The sequence below is a fragment of the Lissotriton helveticus genome, chromosome 9, assembly GCF_964261635.1.
Source record: "Lissotriton helveticus chromosome 9, aLisHel1.1, whole genome shotgun sequence".
Taxonomy (NCBI): domain Eukaryota; kingdom Metazoa; phylum Chordata; class Amphibia; order Caudata; family Salamandridae; genus Lissotriton; species Lissotriton helveticus.
The window spans coordinates 113,873,866-113,887,210 of NC_136070.1; positions in this window are offsets into that span (position 1 = coordinate 113,873,866).

Sequence of the window (13,345 nt, forward strand, 5' to 3'; positions counted from 1 at the left end):
TTTGTCAAGATCGGGTGATGCCTCCTGGTCTGTCAGTAGTATCTGTTCCTTGCCTCCCGGATCTAGCTTCATGCCCAGGTCGCCTTGATCTAGCCATCCCAAGACCGACGGGCCTCTCTCCGATACGTAGAGCTTGCAGTACGCTGATCGGCCTCGAAATTCAAAGTTCAACGGTCTGAATCCCGCCATTGGTATGCGGTCTCCGTTGTACGTGACGGGCGGATGTCTAGTTTTTCTAGCTCTGGGCCTAATCGGGGTGCGAATTTCTCCTCCCATACCGCTCTCTGGATGATTGTGAAGGGCGATCCTGTGTCTGCCACCACGTTGATCACTACTCCTCCTATTGTCATTTCTAGGACCGGTTTCATTGTCCTTCTTCCGTCTCTGCCCAGGACTTGGCCGTCCGTGCTTAGCACCTGGTCTTCGATGTAGATCACCGTGACGACCTCCTCCTCTGTGTCGCCGTCTTGGTCTTCGTTGGCTTGACCCACGTATTTTACTGTGCCTTTGGAGGCCTTCTTCCGACAGACCTTCTCGTAGTGGCCAATTATTCCGCAGTACATGCACTTGGCGCGAAATGCGGGGCACTTCCTGTCATGCGCTTCATGCGACCAGCTCCCGCACCTGTAGCATGGTTTCTTGTTGCTCCCTGCTTGTTTCCCTGATGCACTTGCGTTGTGTTGCCACTTGTTGGGTCCCCTCTCCATTGGCCTCTTGTTCTGATACTCTCTGCGAGGTCCTTCGTCGTCTACCTTGTTCACCATAGCGTTGGACGCTGTTTCCTTCCTCGTCACGTCAGCACATCGTCGTGCTAATTCGGCCCTTTTGACGATGACCATCACCTCTTTCAGTGTGGTGTCTCCGCTGGCCCATAGTTTGTCCTGCACAGTCGTGCATGTGGTGTGCATTACCACCTGGTCTTTGATTAACTCCTCTTCCCAGTTGTCGTACTTACACGTGGACGCCAACCGCTTCAGTGCTGCCACGTATTCCTCCACCGTTTCTCCTTGGCGCTGCTTCCTCTGTTGGAAATTGAACCTGTCCACCGACACGCACACGGCTGGTCTGAAATGTTCGTTTAGGTCGTCGATTGCGTGCGCATATACATCATCGTCCGTGGATGTTCTCTGTTTCGGGACTAGGCTCTTGTAAATTCTGAGACCTTCCGGGCCAAGGTTCAGCAGTAGGATGCGTTTCTTTCTCTGGGGTTTGAACACTTTCTCAATCTCATCTTCCAGGACTCCTATGAAATTGTCTATATATTCTCTCCATTCCTCCCACTTCATGAGGGGTTCTCCGGGGCGAGGCAAAAACTGTACCGTCGCATATCCTGTTTGCGTACTCATTTTTTCACTCTTGACCTTGGGTGGCACACTCCCTTGGCTTCTGGGACTCCCTGGTGCGTCGTCCTGCTCTTCCTCGCTTGCTTGGGCGTGGGGACTACCTGCGTCAGCCCCCCCGGTCTCCAGTGAGTTATCCAGCGTGGTCTACCCTGTCTTGCGGGCCGCAGTATGCATCGGCGCACTCCCTGCTTGTCCCTGGGGTCTGTCCCCTCTATGTTCGCTTCTCTGTGCTGCTCCCTCGGGTGTTCCTGGGCTCTGCCGCGCTCTTTAGGGTACCTGTTGTTGTGCTCAAAGGCGTTCTTGACCTTCTGTTCCTTGTGTTCTTCGTTTGGTGGTCCTGGTGCCACTGGTGCTCTCCTTGTTGTCTTGTGGTCGTTTTGGTGGTTCTGTCTTGCTGGGGGGTCTTCATCCCACCCTCGTCGCCATTGTAGTGTGTATAACTTGCCACCAATCAGGACACGGGAGCCAGTTTGCTGTAACCACGTTTATTTCTATAATACTCCTAAAGAGCGCCGAGCCGCGGCTGACTGCCGGCTCTGCTCTCGCAATTTGGCGCCACTCGCGCTGGGCTGCGCGCGCAGCCAGTGATGGCCGCCGGTGCGTCACGTGAACGACGTGACGCGCATAGACTAGACCGTCACTACAGTACCTATAAATTAACAGCGTTTTAATTTATGATGTTGTTTTACTCTGTGCATTTCTATGAGTATATCGTTGTATGTGTTTTATCTGTTTTTCTGGATGGATTTGACAATGAACACATTATAAAATGATAAAGCGCCCTTTTGCACGTCTTACAGCGAGTCGGAGACTACTATACTACTACCTCCCCACAAACACTTATCACACCGAGCTCTGTCCTGCTGCATAATTCCAAAAGTACAAAACAAATGTCCGAGGCTACTTAAATGTCTTCGTACGTTCTTAATTTAATTAAATGCATCTGCTGTTATTCTAATATTTCAGGCTCTGAACAGAGAGAAACACTTTCTCTTAACCGAATGAAATATAAGAACTTGAAGTTGAATTATGTAAGAAGAAACAGAAGTCACGAACAAAGAGGCTCTGCCCTGCAAAGGCCGCGGATGCCTTTCTGTTTTAAGCCCACAGGGGTCACTGAAGAACTTTGTAAAGTTTGAGACAGCTGAAGCGACCAGTGAAAAACAAAACGAAACGCATTTCTCTGCTAGAGCAAAGGTCACCGGTTCGGCTACACGGGTTGCCATTGAACCTCGTTTTCCTTTCAGTTCTGCCCTGCAGAAAGCACCCCGCGGTCGCACTAATCCAGGCGTGCTTGCAGCTGTACCTTGCTTCCTGGATTCAAGAACACGGCCATAAATTTCCCGTTCCCGGCAGCACATGTTTCAGTCTGGGAAGTAAACAACCCCTTTGCTTCTTTCTTTCTTCACCCACTGCTGTTATTTATAGGGCCGCATACAAGTTAAATGATTTGTAAATTAACCCTTATCCATAAAGCTGGAGTGCGGTTTTATCAAAGCAGAGTTTCCCGCTCGAGGGCGTCTCTTGGGTGTTTGGTAACAGTGGTTTGACGACTTGAGTTTGCCTGGGTAAGAAAGTTGTGTAATATCGAGTGTCTGCAAGGATTCCATACACGGGTGTGAACTTGCCTCACATGTTTGAGGGACTGTAGATAGGGTTGTAGGAAAAGTACTGACCATTTGTGGTTGTTTTAAAAGTCTACAAAGGCCAGGACGTGATACTAAATACGATTTCAAACAAAACATTTTAAACAAAAATTAATTTGTAGCATGAGTTTTCTGTCCTTGTTTAATAGAATTATTAGCCATGGATCATTAACTCAGCTTTAGAGCACATTTAAAAGTTTTTTCTATTTCAATTCACTATTTGAAGTATGTATAGATAAGGGCTAAAAATACTGACATTTTGTGGCTTTGCTTATTTTTGTACTGGCAGGGTCATTAAAATTCCGATGGTGTTGGTAGAAAAACGGTCAGATGGCAACCCTAAGTGTGCAGGAGAGGATCCGCTGTGGCTGTTATATGCCAGTACAGTGCCTGTTTCTACGTAAACCTACCACTACATAGCCTGTCGTAAGATATATCATTTCTGAGACACACTTATCAATGCCACTACAGGTCCCAAGCATAAAGAGAAACCCTTGACAATACCTCCATGGCTTATAAAACGCATCTTTTCTGCCCGGTCAAATTCGTCTTTTGCTGGACCCTGTATTTTTTGCTGGCTTTAGAACTCTGTGCTCTTTACCCCTGCTCACCAGTAGTGAAGTGTCTGTACTCTCCCTTTAAACATGATTGGGCTGGCTTATTCCTGATTGCTCAAGTGACTTGTTTATAAGTCCCTAGTATAAGTTGTAGAGAGTTCACCCAAGGGCTGAAAGCTATATGGCACTTGTGGTCTGCAGCACCTATTGTGCTGTTCACTGTAGTGGCGTTGCAAGCATGGTGTCAGACCTACCCTGTGTAGCCTGACACCTGTGCAAACCTTCAGTGCAACCTGTTAACATAACTTTTTGAGAGGTAAAAACCTTCATTTTAACTATTAATAGCCCCCCCCCCCTGTGTAGGCCTTGTATCCCACAAGGTAGGGTGCGTGGTATTTAAAAGTAGGACATGTAGAAATGCAACATTAGCAGGGTAACATGTTACCACAGTGACTAGTCCCTAAATCTATTTTCTCTGTAGGAAGGCCGGTTGGCCCACAGAGAAGTACCGGGAAGCAATACTGAATACTAATACTGTATCTCGGGAATGGGGCCAGCTAAAAAATAATTAAATCACAAAATTAAATAGTTATTACAAATCCAATTCATTTATGAATTTGGATTTTTGCTAAATATTAAGGAACAGTAACTTTTAAAGAGTTACTCGCTACCCACCTGAACTGTCAGAAGGCTAATATGCATAGACTTCTGCCAATTATCAGCCGGTGCTCAGTCGTGAATAGGTGTGAAAAAGATGTGGAATGCCTCCCAGGTGCAAACAATAGGTTTACCTGAATGGGCAGAAATGACTCCTCTAAACTCCACAGAATATGCAGGGCGCAGGCTATATGCATCCTCTTTGACACTACAGTTTCGATTCCTGCTTGACAGATCTGTTGAGACACATATAACACTTGCGGAACACTGAAAAGGGAGGGACCAGAATGCCATGACAATCTTTTGTATCCAATGCCTGGTTGTTGGAGGACCCTGCTTTGTCCTACCAGATGTCTGACTCAGGGTTTTTTGTGTGTACAGTGCCTGACTCAAACTGGATTTTAGCTAGATGTGGAAAGAAAGGCACTAGGCTCTCCATAGTATACAATTCACCCCGCCTCCAGGTCTCTGAACACAAGGTGAGTGTGGGCAGAGAGTTATGCCACATTGGATTTGCCTTGACACACTGCATCGTTTGAAGTAAGGAAAAGAGAAACTACTGTAAAGTAAGTAGGTTAGGGTCTGGGAACTTTTACCCCATTAGTTAGGACATGTCCAGGAGTCACCCTCATCCACTAGCTCATGCCATGTATAAATGAGGCATCTCAAGGCACTCATTGGAGAACACTTTCTCGACCTGAAGAAAATCAGAAGAAGACTGGACCTGCTGTCTTTGACCTGAGAGGAACTCTAAAAGGAGGGATGTGCTCTGTTGTACCCAGAGCAAAAAAGTGGACTCCAAGGGTTATAGGTTGTTCAAGCTACAAGTAAACTAAAGCTACTAGCGGCCTTTTCTTGGAAGTACCTAGCTGACCCGTAGCAGCTGGGCCTGGACTAGACAGCACCTGCAGCTGGTCTCTGCCTGACAACATGTGAGTCTCTAAGTGTCTCCTCTCAGGGCCTCAGAGGCTTTAGAAGTGAACTCTGTGAGCATTGGATCCATTTATAGAAAGGTCCCACTCTTAAGAGTCCAGCACACCATAGACCAACTGTGGCCTGCGCTTCCCAAATTCACCATAAAACACTTGTTACAGTTTCAGAGTGACCCTTTATCAGATCAGCATAACACATCTGCCCTCTATTCACCCCTTGCGCTTCCCATGATGGAGACCCCAGATATGGAACAAACCTCAAACACACCTTGAAAATTGCAGCAGCAAATCACATATGGCCACAGGATGTAATACCTAAAAAAAACGAGTCAGATGCACACACTCATAAACACAAATAAATGGACAGCAGAGATATTTCTCCTTGTTACACCCCCCTGGGGAGGCATACAATTTTGAGGCACTCCCAGGTTTACAGATCCTTGGAATCTTGGAATGTGTCAAACTATGGGTGTTGCCCACTGCAACGCCCATGGAACACCCCCTGACGCAATGTAAGGCAAACAGGAACTTGTGCTGCGTTGCCTTACACCAGATCTACGAGGCCATGAAAAGCCAAGCAAAGTGGCTTTGCGTGGCCTTATAGATATGGGTCTGCACTCATCGCCACCATATCATCATAAAAAGTGATGCACCAGCAGTGCAAGGGGTTTGTAAATAAGCCCCTAAACGCCAGTTTTGTAATCTGGGAGCATTCACAGTGCAGAGCAGGTTTGTCCCAGAGCCAGTGCTGGATGTACATAGGGGTTTACGCAAGGTGTTGTAAGAGCAACGCAAGTCCTAAGTGAGATTTATGAAGCCAAGCAAGGCCACTTTGCGGGAAACATCCTTTACAACGGAACCGCTACAACGCGATACCGTTACGACGCAGTTTTAACAACGAAAGTCGTTACAACGACTTTTGCTGGAGGGCGCCCTAGGATAGGGGATAGTTTAATTTACTATCCAACACCTTCCCTACTATCCACGAGGACTGGTGTTGGAATAGTAAATTAAACTATTCACTATCAGCGCCCACCCAACGCAAGTCGTCGTAACGACTTGCGTTGTTAAAACTGCATCGTAAAGGGACACGTTGTAACGGTACGCGTTGTACCGTCATACATCCCCACTTTGCGTGCCCTGAGTGGCTCCATAAATCTAGAGCAAAGCAGCACAAATCTCTACCTTGCATTACTCTGGGCCAGGGAGATATTTCAATTGATGTTGCATGGGGGTGCCTACTCAATGTCCATGGTTTTTGATGCATTCCTAGATTTACCAGCATTAGTAAACCTGGGAATATCGCAAAAAGATACGCCTTTCCAGAGAGGGATAAGAGGAGTAATATCGTTATTTCTCCTTGTGCTGCTGCACACATAGAAAGAGGATTTTGCCTCTCAGGATTGTTTTAGTGCAGGAAGGTGCGCAGTAGCTAAAAACATGCAGGATCCCACGTTTCAAGTCCTGAAGGTATTATCACAACCAGTTCAAGAAGCTCTTGAAAGCTGAATTATTCAGTCTTGCCTTTAAGTGAGCTCATGATGAAATAATTATGAAAATAATCACTCATCCATTCATCTGAACTCTAACCTCTCCATAAAAACAACCTTACTATATTTATTGTCTCTCTGTCTAATCCTGTGAGGTATAGATTTATCAAACTTTCTCATTAATAAATAAATGAATGTTACAAATCTTGATTGTAAGGTGTGTTACTGTTAGCCCTGTGTGGTCAATGCAAGCAAAGCTAGGACCCAATTACAAGTCAGCAGTAGCGGTCGGCAGTAGGAGTTACTGCAGGACGGTGACGTGGGCAGGGGGAGGGGCAGGGTGGGGGGTAGTAATGTATGGATTACGGAGTTTTACAGGTAAGTAAATATTTAAATGAATAAAACGAATTTCGTTGCGCGCACTGCATCACAATTAGTTTTATTTATTTAAATGTTTACTTACCTGTAAAACTCCATAATCCATACATTACTATCCCCAGGGGTAAAGCATTGAAACCAAGTCAGGATGGTAATCCCCATTCCAGGCCAAATAACTTGTTATAGTTGAATTTAGACAGAGGTTTAACAGCTACAAATATTAGATCTGGCAACCTGTAATGAAAAAAAGTTAAATCTGCCCAACTCACAATCTGCCCCCTAGACTATGACTCCCAGAAGGTATTTGATTGATAAACGAAACACAAGGACCGAAAACAAGGCATCATGACTGGATTAGACGTGATGTACTACCTCGCTTCAGTCTCCTTGAGTACTGTTTCCAGTTCTAGTCTTTTCTGTAACAATGCATTCTGGGTGCTGTAGTCTTGGTTTACTTCCATTAAACTAACTACATTAACGCAGCCACAACTGGCCTCGATTGGCCCACTGTCCAAGACATCCTGCTGTGACGTGGATACCCTCAGTGTGGCATTCACCCTGACATATCTGCTCAAGTCTGTGCCTACACCATGTTTCTTTCTTGACTCTGAAGGCCAGGTGTATCATAGGATTTTACCCATTCTGTTTCTATGGGAAAATGTGTTCGTACATATTGTCATAACCAGGGCACAAGTCCTATAAAAAGAAGTGGGGGGACGCTGAAGTCACCACAGGAAGTGACATCACGAAAGGTGGCATGTATCATCAGATTCATTGCCTCCCCCTCACTCACCCCTTAGATGCGATTGCATCAGAAAAGCCAGCGCGTGAGTAGTGTTCTGAATGAGCTCCGATCTTGCGCCAGAGAGGCCAAAGAGTGAATGTGTGGCTCCATTTGCTCCAGTTATAGAGCTCCTGGTAAAATAAGTGGGGGGACGCCGTCCACCCGCGTGGTACCCCGACACGAGGCCCTGGTCATAACTAAGTCCTGCAGCCCTAATATTAACTGCACCCACCACGTAATAAGCTCTCTTCAGGCGGCCAAGGGTCTACAAAAGAAAGAAGGCAGGCTTGAGTCAGGCGGTTCCGAGGGCACGCCAGAAGTGCTCACAGAAGCCCCCGCCCCCTCCAAGCACCTCGCAGAGGATAAACCGGTGCTTGAAGTGCCTGTCAGCAGGCTTGTTTTTTCTGGTGGGTTCAGATAAGAGCCTTTCAGATTGGGGGCGATGACGCCACAGAGCTGACCCTGTTTGGGCAGCGCGGATCACTCATCGCTGATGAAGCGGCCATTATCAGCCCTTGGGCCGTCCATTGTAATTCTTAGAGGTCACGGGATCAGAGCCTGAAGCTGTTATGTTACCCCGGGAGCCGCAATTAGGGGCAGGCTGACAGCGGATTTCAATGAATGAGTTCATAGGTAAACAAAGCGGCTGTATCTGCAATGTCAGATACACATCAATGAGACATAAAGAAACCCCTGCTTGCAACATGGGGGCGTGGAAAGCTGGACGCAGACCTCTTTCATGTGAAGCATAAGTTGAGCATAATGGGCATAATTACGACTGATCGTGACCCCAACTGGCACGTCCACGCAGCAGAGTCTGCAGCTATGTGTAGTGCCACGGGGGCCAGCTTCACAGTGGCTGCCGTGAGGATGCCTTGCGGCCTCTGGCGATCAGCACCAGCTAGTGCGCCCACTCGCCACCGCTTGCCACCCTTTGTGAAGCATGAAACACGGAGGCCTGATTTCCACATATGCTGGCGTCAGCTTAAAGGAGTTTTGAGCTCTGCTGCCCTTCTCAATATATAAGTTTGTGTTGAAGAGATCACAGGATTACGCTGGCATGGGCGAGTGAAAATGGGCAATCGCCCAGTTCATATAAGGATACTTTTCATTTATCTTTGTTAAGAGTTATTTAAACAGAGCACAGCTAGCCAGAGCTCAAAAGGGACACTCCACGTTTACACCGGGAGTGTGGAATGACAGCTGATACTGTAACCCTAGTAAGGCTTCCATTTGGCAACTTACAAATGGTTTCCACTGGAACCAGGAACGGTGGAAGGATATTATGCCTCCCTCCCAAAATAATATTTGTTACCTCGAGCTCTTCCCGTGTATTACAAAATGCATTTTCCTGCCATTTAGTGCCAACCGGTGGTGGGACATTAAGGTCACTCACTTAACCTTGTTTTGAGTTGGTATCCAGTTGATAGCATGCCAAGTTTGAATCCATAATCTACTGATTTGTGGGAAATCCCAGTAAACTGCAGTTGCATGTTGGAGTTGGTCATTTAATTAGTTGGGTTTAGCTTTTCACCCAAAGACATATATCCTATAACTCAACGTCCTAGTAAGACTGTCACCCTGCGCTTGTAGGCAACCAGGCAGCCCAGTGTCAATCACTCTTCCTGTACCCTGTTCTGAGATTCACATTCTCAAATAATTATTATCTGGTGTGTGTGTCCACTTGATTTGATTGCCCAAAAGCAACACCTTACACCCCAGACTGTGCAGCTATTTTTAAAGAATCAGTCACTAGAAATGTCATTATATCGAGTCATGGAGTTGCCTCGAAGCCCTAGACACATGCCATGGTGAGAGTGGAGATAATAGGTAGGCCTCAGCTCAGGGGCGGCTCCTCCACTAAGGCGGAGGAGGGTCGCCCGTCTGTCTTTCAGCACGGCAAAAAGGGAAAAATTGAATGATAAAAACGCAATGTTATTATCATTTTATTTTTCTGTGCTGGGACAGTTTTGTGGGGCGGGGCTGGGCTGCACAGGGGGCAGGAGTGGTGGCACCCTCCTAAGTGTACATGAATGTTTGGTCGGCCCTCTAGAGCCGGCCAAACATTCATGGGCACATTTGCATGCGTTATAAAGAGAATCCACTGGAAGACGGTTCAACAGTTCTTTATTGCTTCCATTCACCACCACAGGTTCCAGTCAGCTGTAGAACCTTTGGAACAATAGATCAGAGAACATTCCAGTTGTGACAGGACAGGGGGAGGTGGGTTGTACTAAGTAGAATAAATATAACAGCATGTTCTCCAACCAGGCTGCGTCACAGCCCGGGTGGAGAAGATGCCCAGGCTCCCATTCCCCATCTGAGCACCGAACCACAGTGCTTAGACGGATCACAACACTGCATGGCAGCGTTGTGATTGGCTTAGGGAAGTCTATCCTGCTTCCTGTTTGAACAGAAGCCAGGAAGAGGACGGAGAAGATGGAAGAGAGGTGGCTGCCAGCCAGGTAAGTGATCTTTTTTCATATTCCCCCCTCCCTTCATCCCCCCTCTCCCCACCCCACTACTGCTTCACGGGAGCAGCCACAACTGGCTCAGGCACACAAGACTGACCGGACCTCAAAATGACCACCTCACCACAAGGCAGACACTGTTCTAAATTAGAATGGCTGGTCTCCTCACACCACTGAAGAGCAAAATCCAGTCCTGTTTTCAGAATGACCAATAAATAAACATAACACCCAGTGAAAATCATTATGTACACATTTCCCCATAGTTATTAATTGTGGATGTCTTAAAAATGCGGCCTGGACTTTTCTATTGTTGACTCAGCCTCTGCACCCTTGAACCAGAAAAGTTAAATTTAATTTTCATGGGAACCTGAACATGTTTATACCAAACAATATCCTGTGAAAGTTCCCCTCTTTCTGTGGAGAGGGGCAAGGATAGAAGATGTTAATGAGAGGGAAAGTATGTAGAGCCAGGAGAACACTACATCCCCAGGCAGGGACGAAGTGTTTTCTACAAGCCGTGTCGGTCTGTATGGCTGTAATGTAAATGCACCAGGCCAAAGAGCATATTCTTAAATGTAGTCGTGAACTTCCCATGGCCGTAGTAGCCCGCCACGTGCTGTCAGGGCTGCAACTTGGCAAAGAAAAAAAAAAGCAGCCTTCAGGACAGGGAGGGGTAGGGATAGGGAATAGCTTTGGTTTGGCCTACCAGCTTTACCTGTTCTTACCTAATGAGGGACTCCAGAACCACATCATCAATGTGCAGTCCTGTAGCTAGACTTGTGGCTGCCTGTGGCGATCCATGCATTTGCTGTCCCGTGGTTGGTGTATGTAAGAGCGGGGGTGCTGGCAATTCCTGCGGTGACCGCAGGTAAGAGCGTGGGGGTGCAGGGGTGTAAGAGGCAGACTCCCCCAAACCTGTGCCACCCGAGGTGGACCGCTCCCTGTTCCCCTTGCTACGCCGTTGTCAATGTGCGGTGTGTTGGTGAGAAGGGCCTCAGGCAGCTGAAGGTCTAATAAGCCCAACAGACATTGGCATTGTCTGTATGCTTCCTTGCCCATTGATTTCCTCACTGGCTGCCATGAGGTTACACTTTGGCTGTCTGGGACTTGTGAGAAGAATGTATGTACCCTAGCCCAATGAGAGCAGTATAGGAACCAGGGCCTTGTAAGTTCCCGGTGGGTGCCTGGGCTACATGAGTGCAGGGTGTTTACTAGGGCCCTGGGCATGCAGAGTGTGTGTCTGGACTCTGGCTAAGCTGAGCTGGGTCCGACCTCTGGGAGTTCAGGATCCATACCTGGGAACAGGGATAGCAAGGAGTTTACCTGGGCTCGTGAAGAGAAGGGTGTGTGTGGGCCATGGGAGAGCAGGGTTTCTCTCTGGGCGATCGGAGAGCAGAGAGTCTACCTGGGCCCTGTGAGAGTATGGCTGGGCCCCGGAAGAGCAAGATGTATGTCTAGGATCTGGGAGAGTGTGGCTGGGCCCCGGAAGAGTAAGATGTGTATTTGGGCACTGGGAGCGTACGGCTGGGCCCCTGAAGAGCAAGATGTATATCTGGGCCCTGGGAGAGTATGGCTGGGCCCCGGAAGAGCAAGATGTATATCTGGGCCCTGGGAAAGTATGGCTGGGCCCCGGAAGAGCAAGATGTATATCTGAGGCCTGGGAGAGTATGGGTGGGCCCCGGTAGAGCAAGATGTGTGTCTGGGCCCTGGGAGAGTATGGCTGCGCCCCGGAAGAGCAAGATGTATATCTGGGCCCTGGGAGAGTATGGCTGGGCCCCGGTAGAGCAAGATGTGTGTCTAGGACCTGGGAGAGTGTGGCTGGGCCCCGGAAGAGCAAGATGTGTATCTGGGACCTGGGAGAGTATGGCCGGGCTCCGGAAGAGCAAGATGTGTGTCTGGGACCTGGGAGAGTATGGATGGGCCCTGGAAGAGCAAGATGTGTGTCTGGGCCCTGGGAGAGTGTGGCTGGGCCCCGGAAGAGCAAGATGTGTATACGGGACCTGGGAGAGTATGGCTGGGCCCCGGAAGAGCATGATGTGTGTCTGGGTCCTGGGAGAGTGTGGCTGGGCCCCGGAAGAGCAAGATGTGTGTCTGGGACCTGGGAGAGTATGGCTAGGCCCCGAAGAGCAAGATGTGTGTCTGGGACGTGGGAGAGTATGGCTAGGCCCCGAAGAGCTAGATGTGTATCTGGGTCCTGGGAGAGTATGGCTGGGCCCCGGAAGAGCAAGATGTGTGTCTAGGACCTGGGAGAGTATGGCTGGGCCCCGAAGAGCTAGATGTGTATCTGGGTCCAGGGAGAGTATGGCTGGGCCCTGGAAGAGCAAGGTGTGTGTCTAGGACCTGGGAGAGTGTGGCTGGGCCCTGGAAGAGCAAGATGTGTATCTGGGTCCCGGGAGAGTATGGCTGGGCCCCGGAAGAGCAAGATGTGTGTCTGGGACCTGGGAGAGTATGGCTAGGCCCCGAAGAGCAAGATGTGTGTCTGGGACGTGGGAGAGTATGGCTAGGCCCCGAAGAGCTAGATGTGTATCTGGGTCCTGGGAGAGTATGGCTGGGCCCCGGAAGAGCATGATGTGTGTCTGGGTCCTGGGAGAGTATGGCTGGGCCCCGGAAGAGCATGATGTGTGTCTGGTACGTGGGAGAGTATGACTAGGCCCCGAAGAGCTAGATGTGTATCTGGGTCCAGGGAGAGTATGGCTGGGCCCTGGAAGAGCAAGATGTGTGTCTAGGACCTGGGAGAGTGTGGCTGGGCCCTGGAAGAGCAAGATGTGTATCTGGGTCCCGGGAGAGTATGGCTGGGCCCCGGAAGAGCAAGATGTGTGTCTGGGACCTGGGAGAGTATGGCTAGGCCCCGAAGAGCAAGATGTGTGTCTGGGACGTGGGAGAGTATGGCTAGGCCCCGAAGAGCTAGATGTGTATCTGGGTCCTGGGAGAGTATGGCTGGGCCCCGGAAGAGCATGATGTGTGTCTGGGTCCTGGGAGAGTATGGCTGGGCCCCGGAAGAGCAAGATGTGTATCTGGGTCCTAGGACATCAAGGTGTGTGAATGGGCTCCTCCAGCGCAAGATGTGAGGCTTGGCCCTGCGATTGC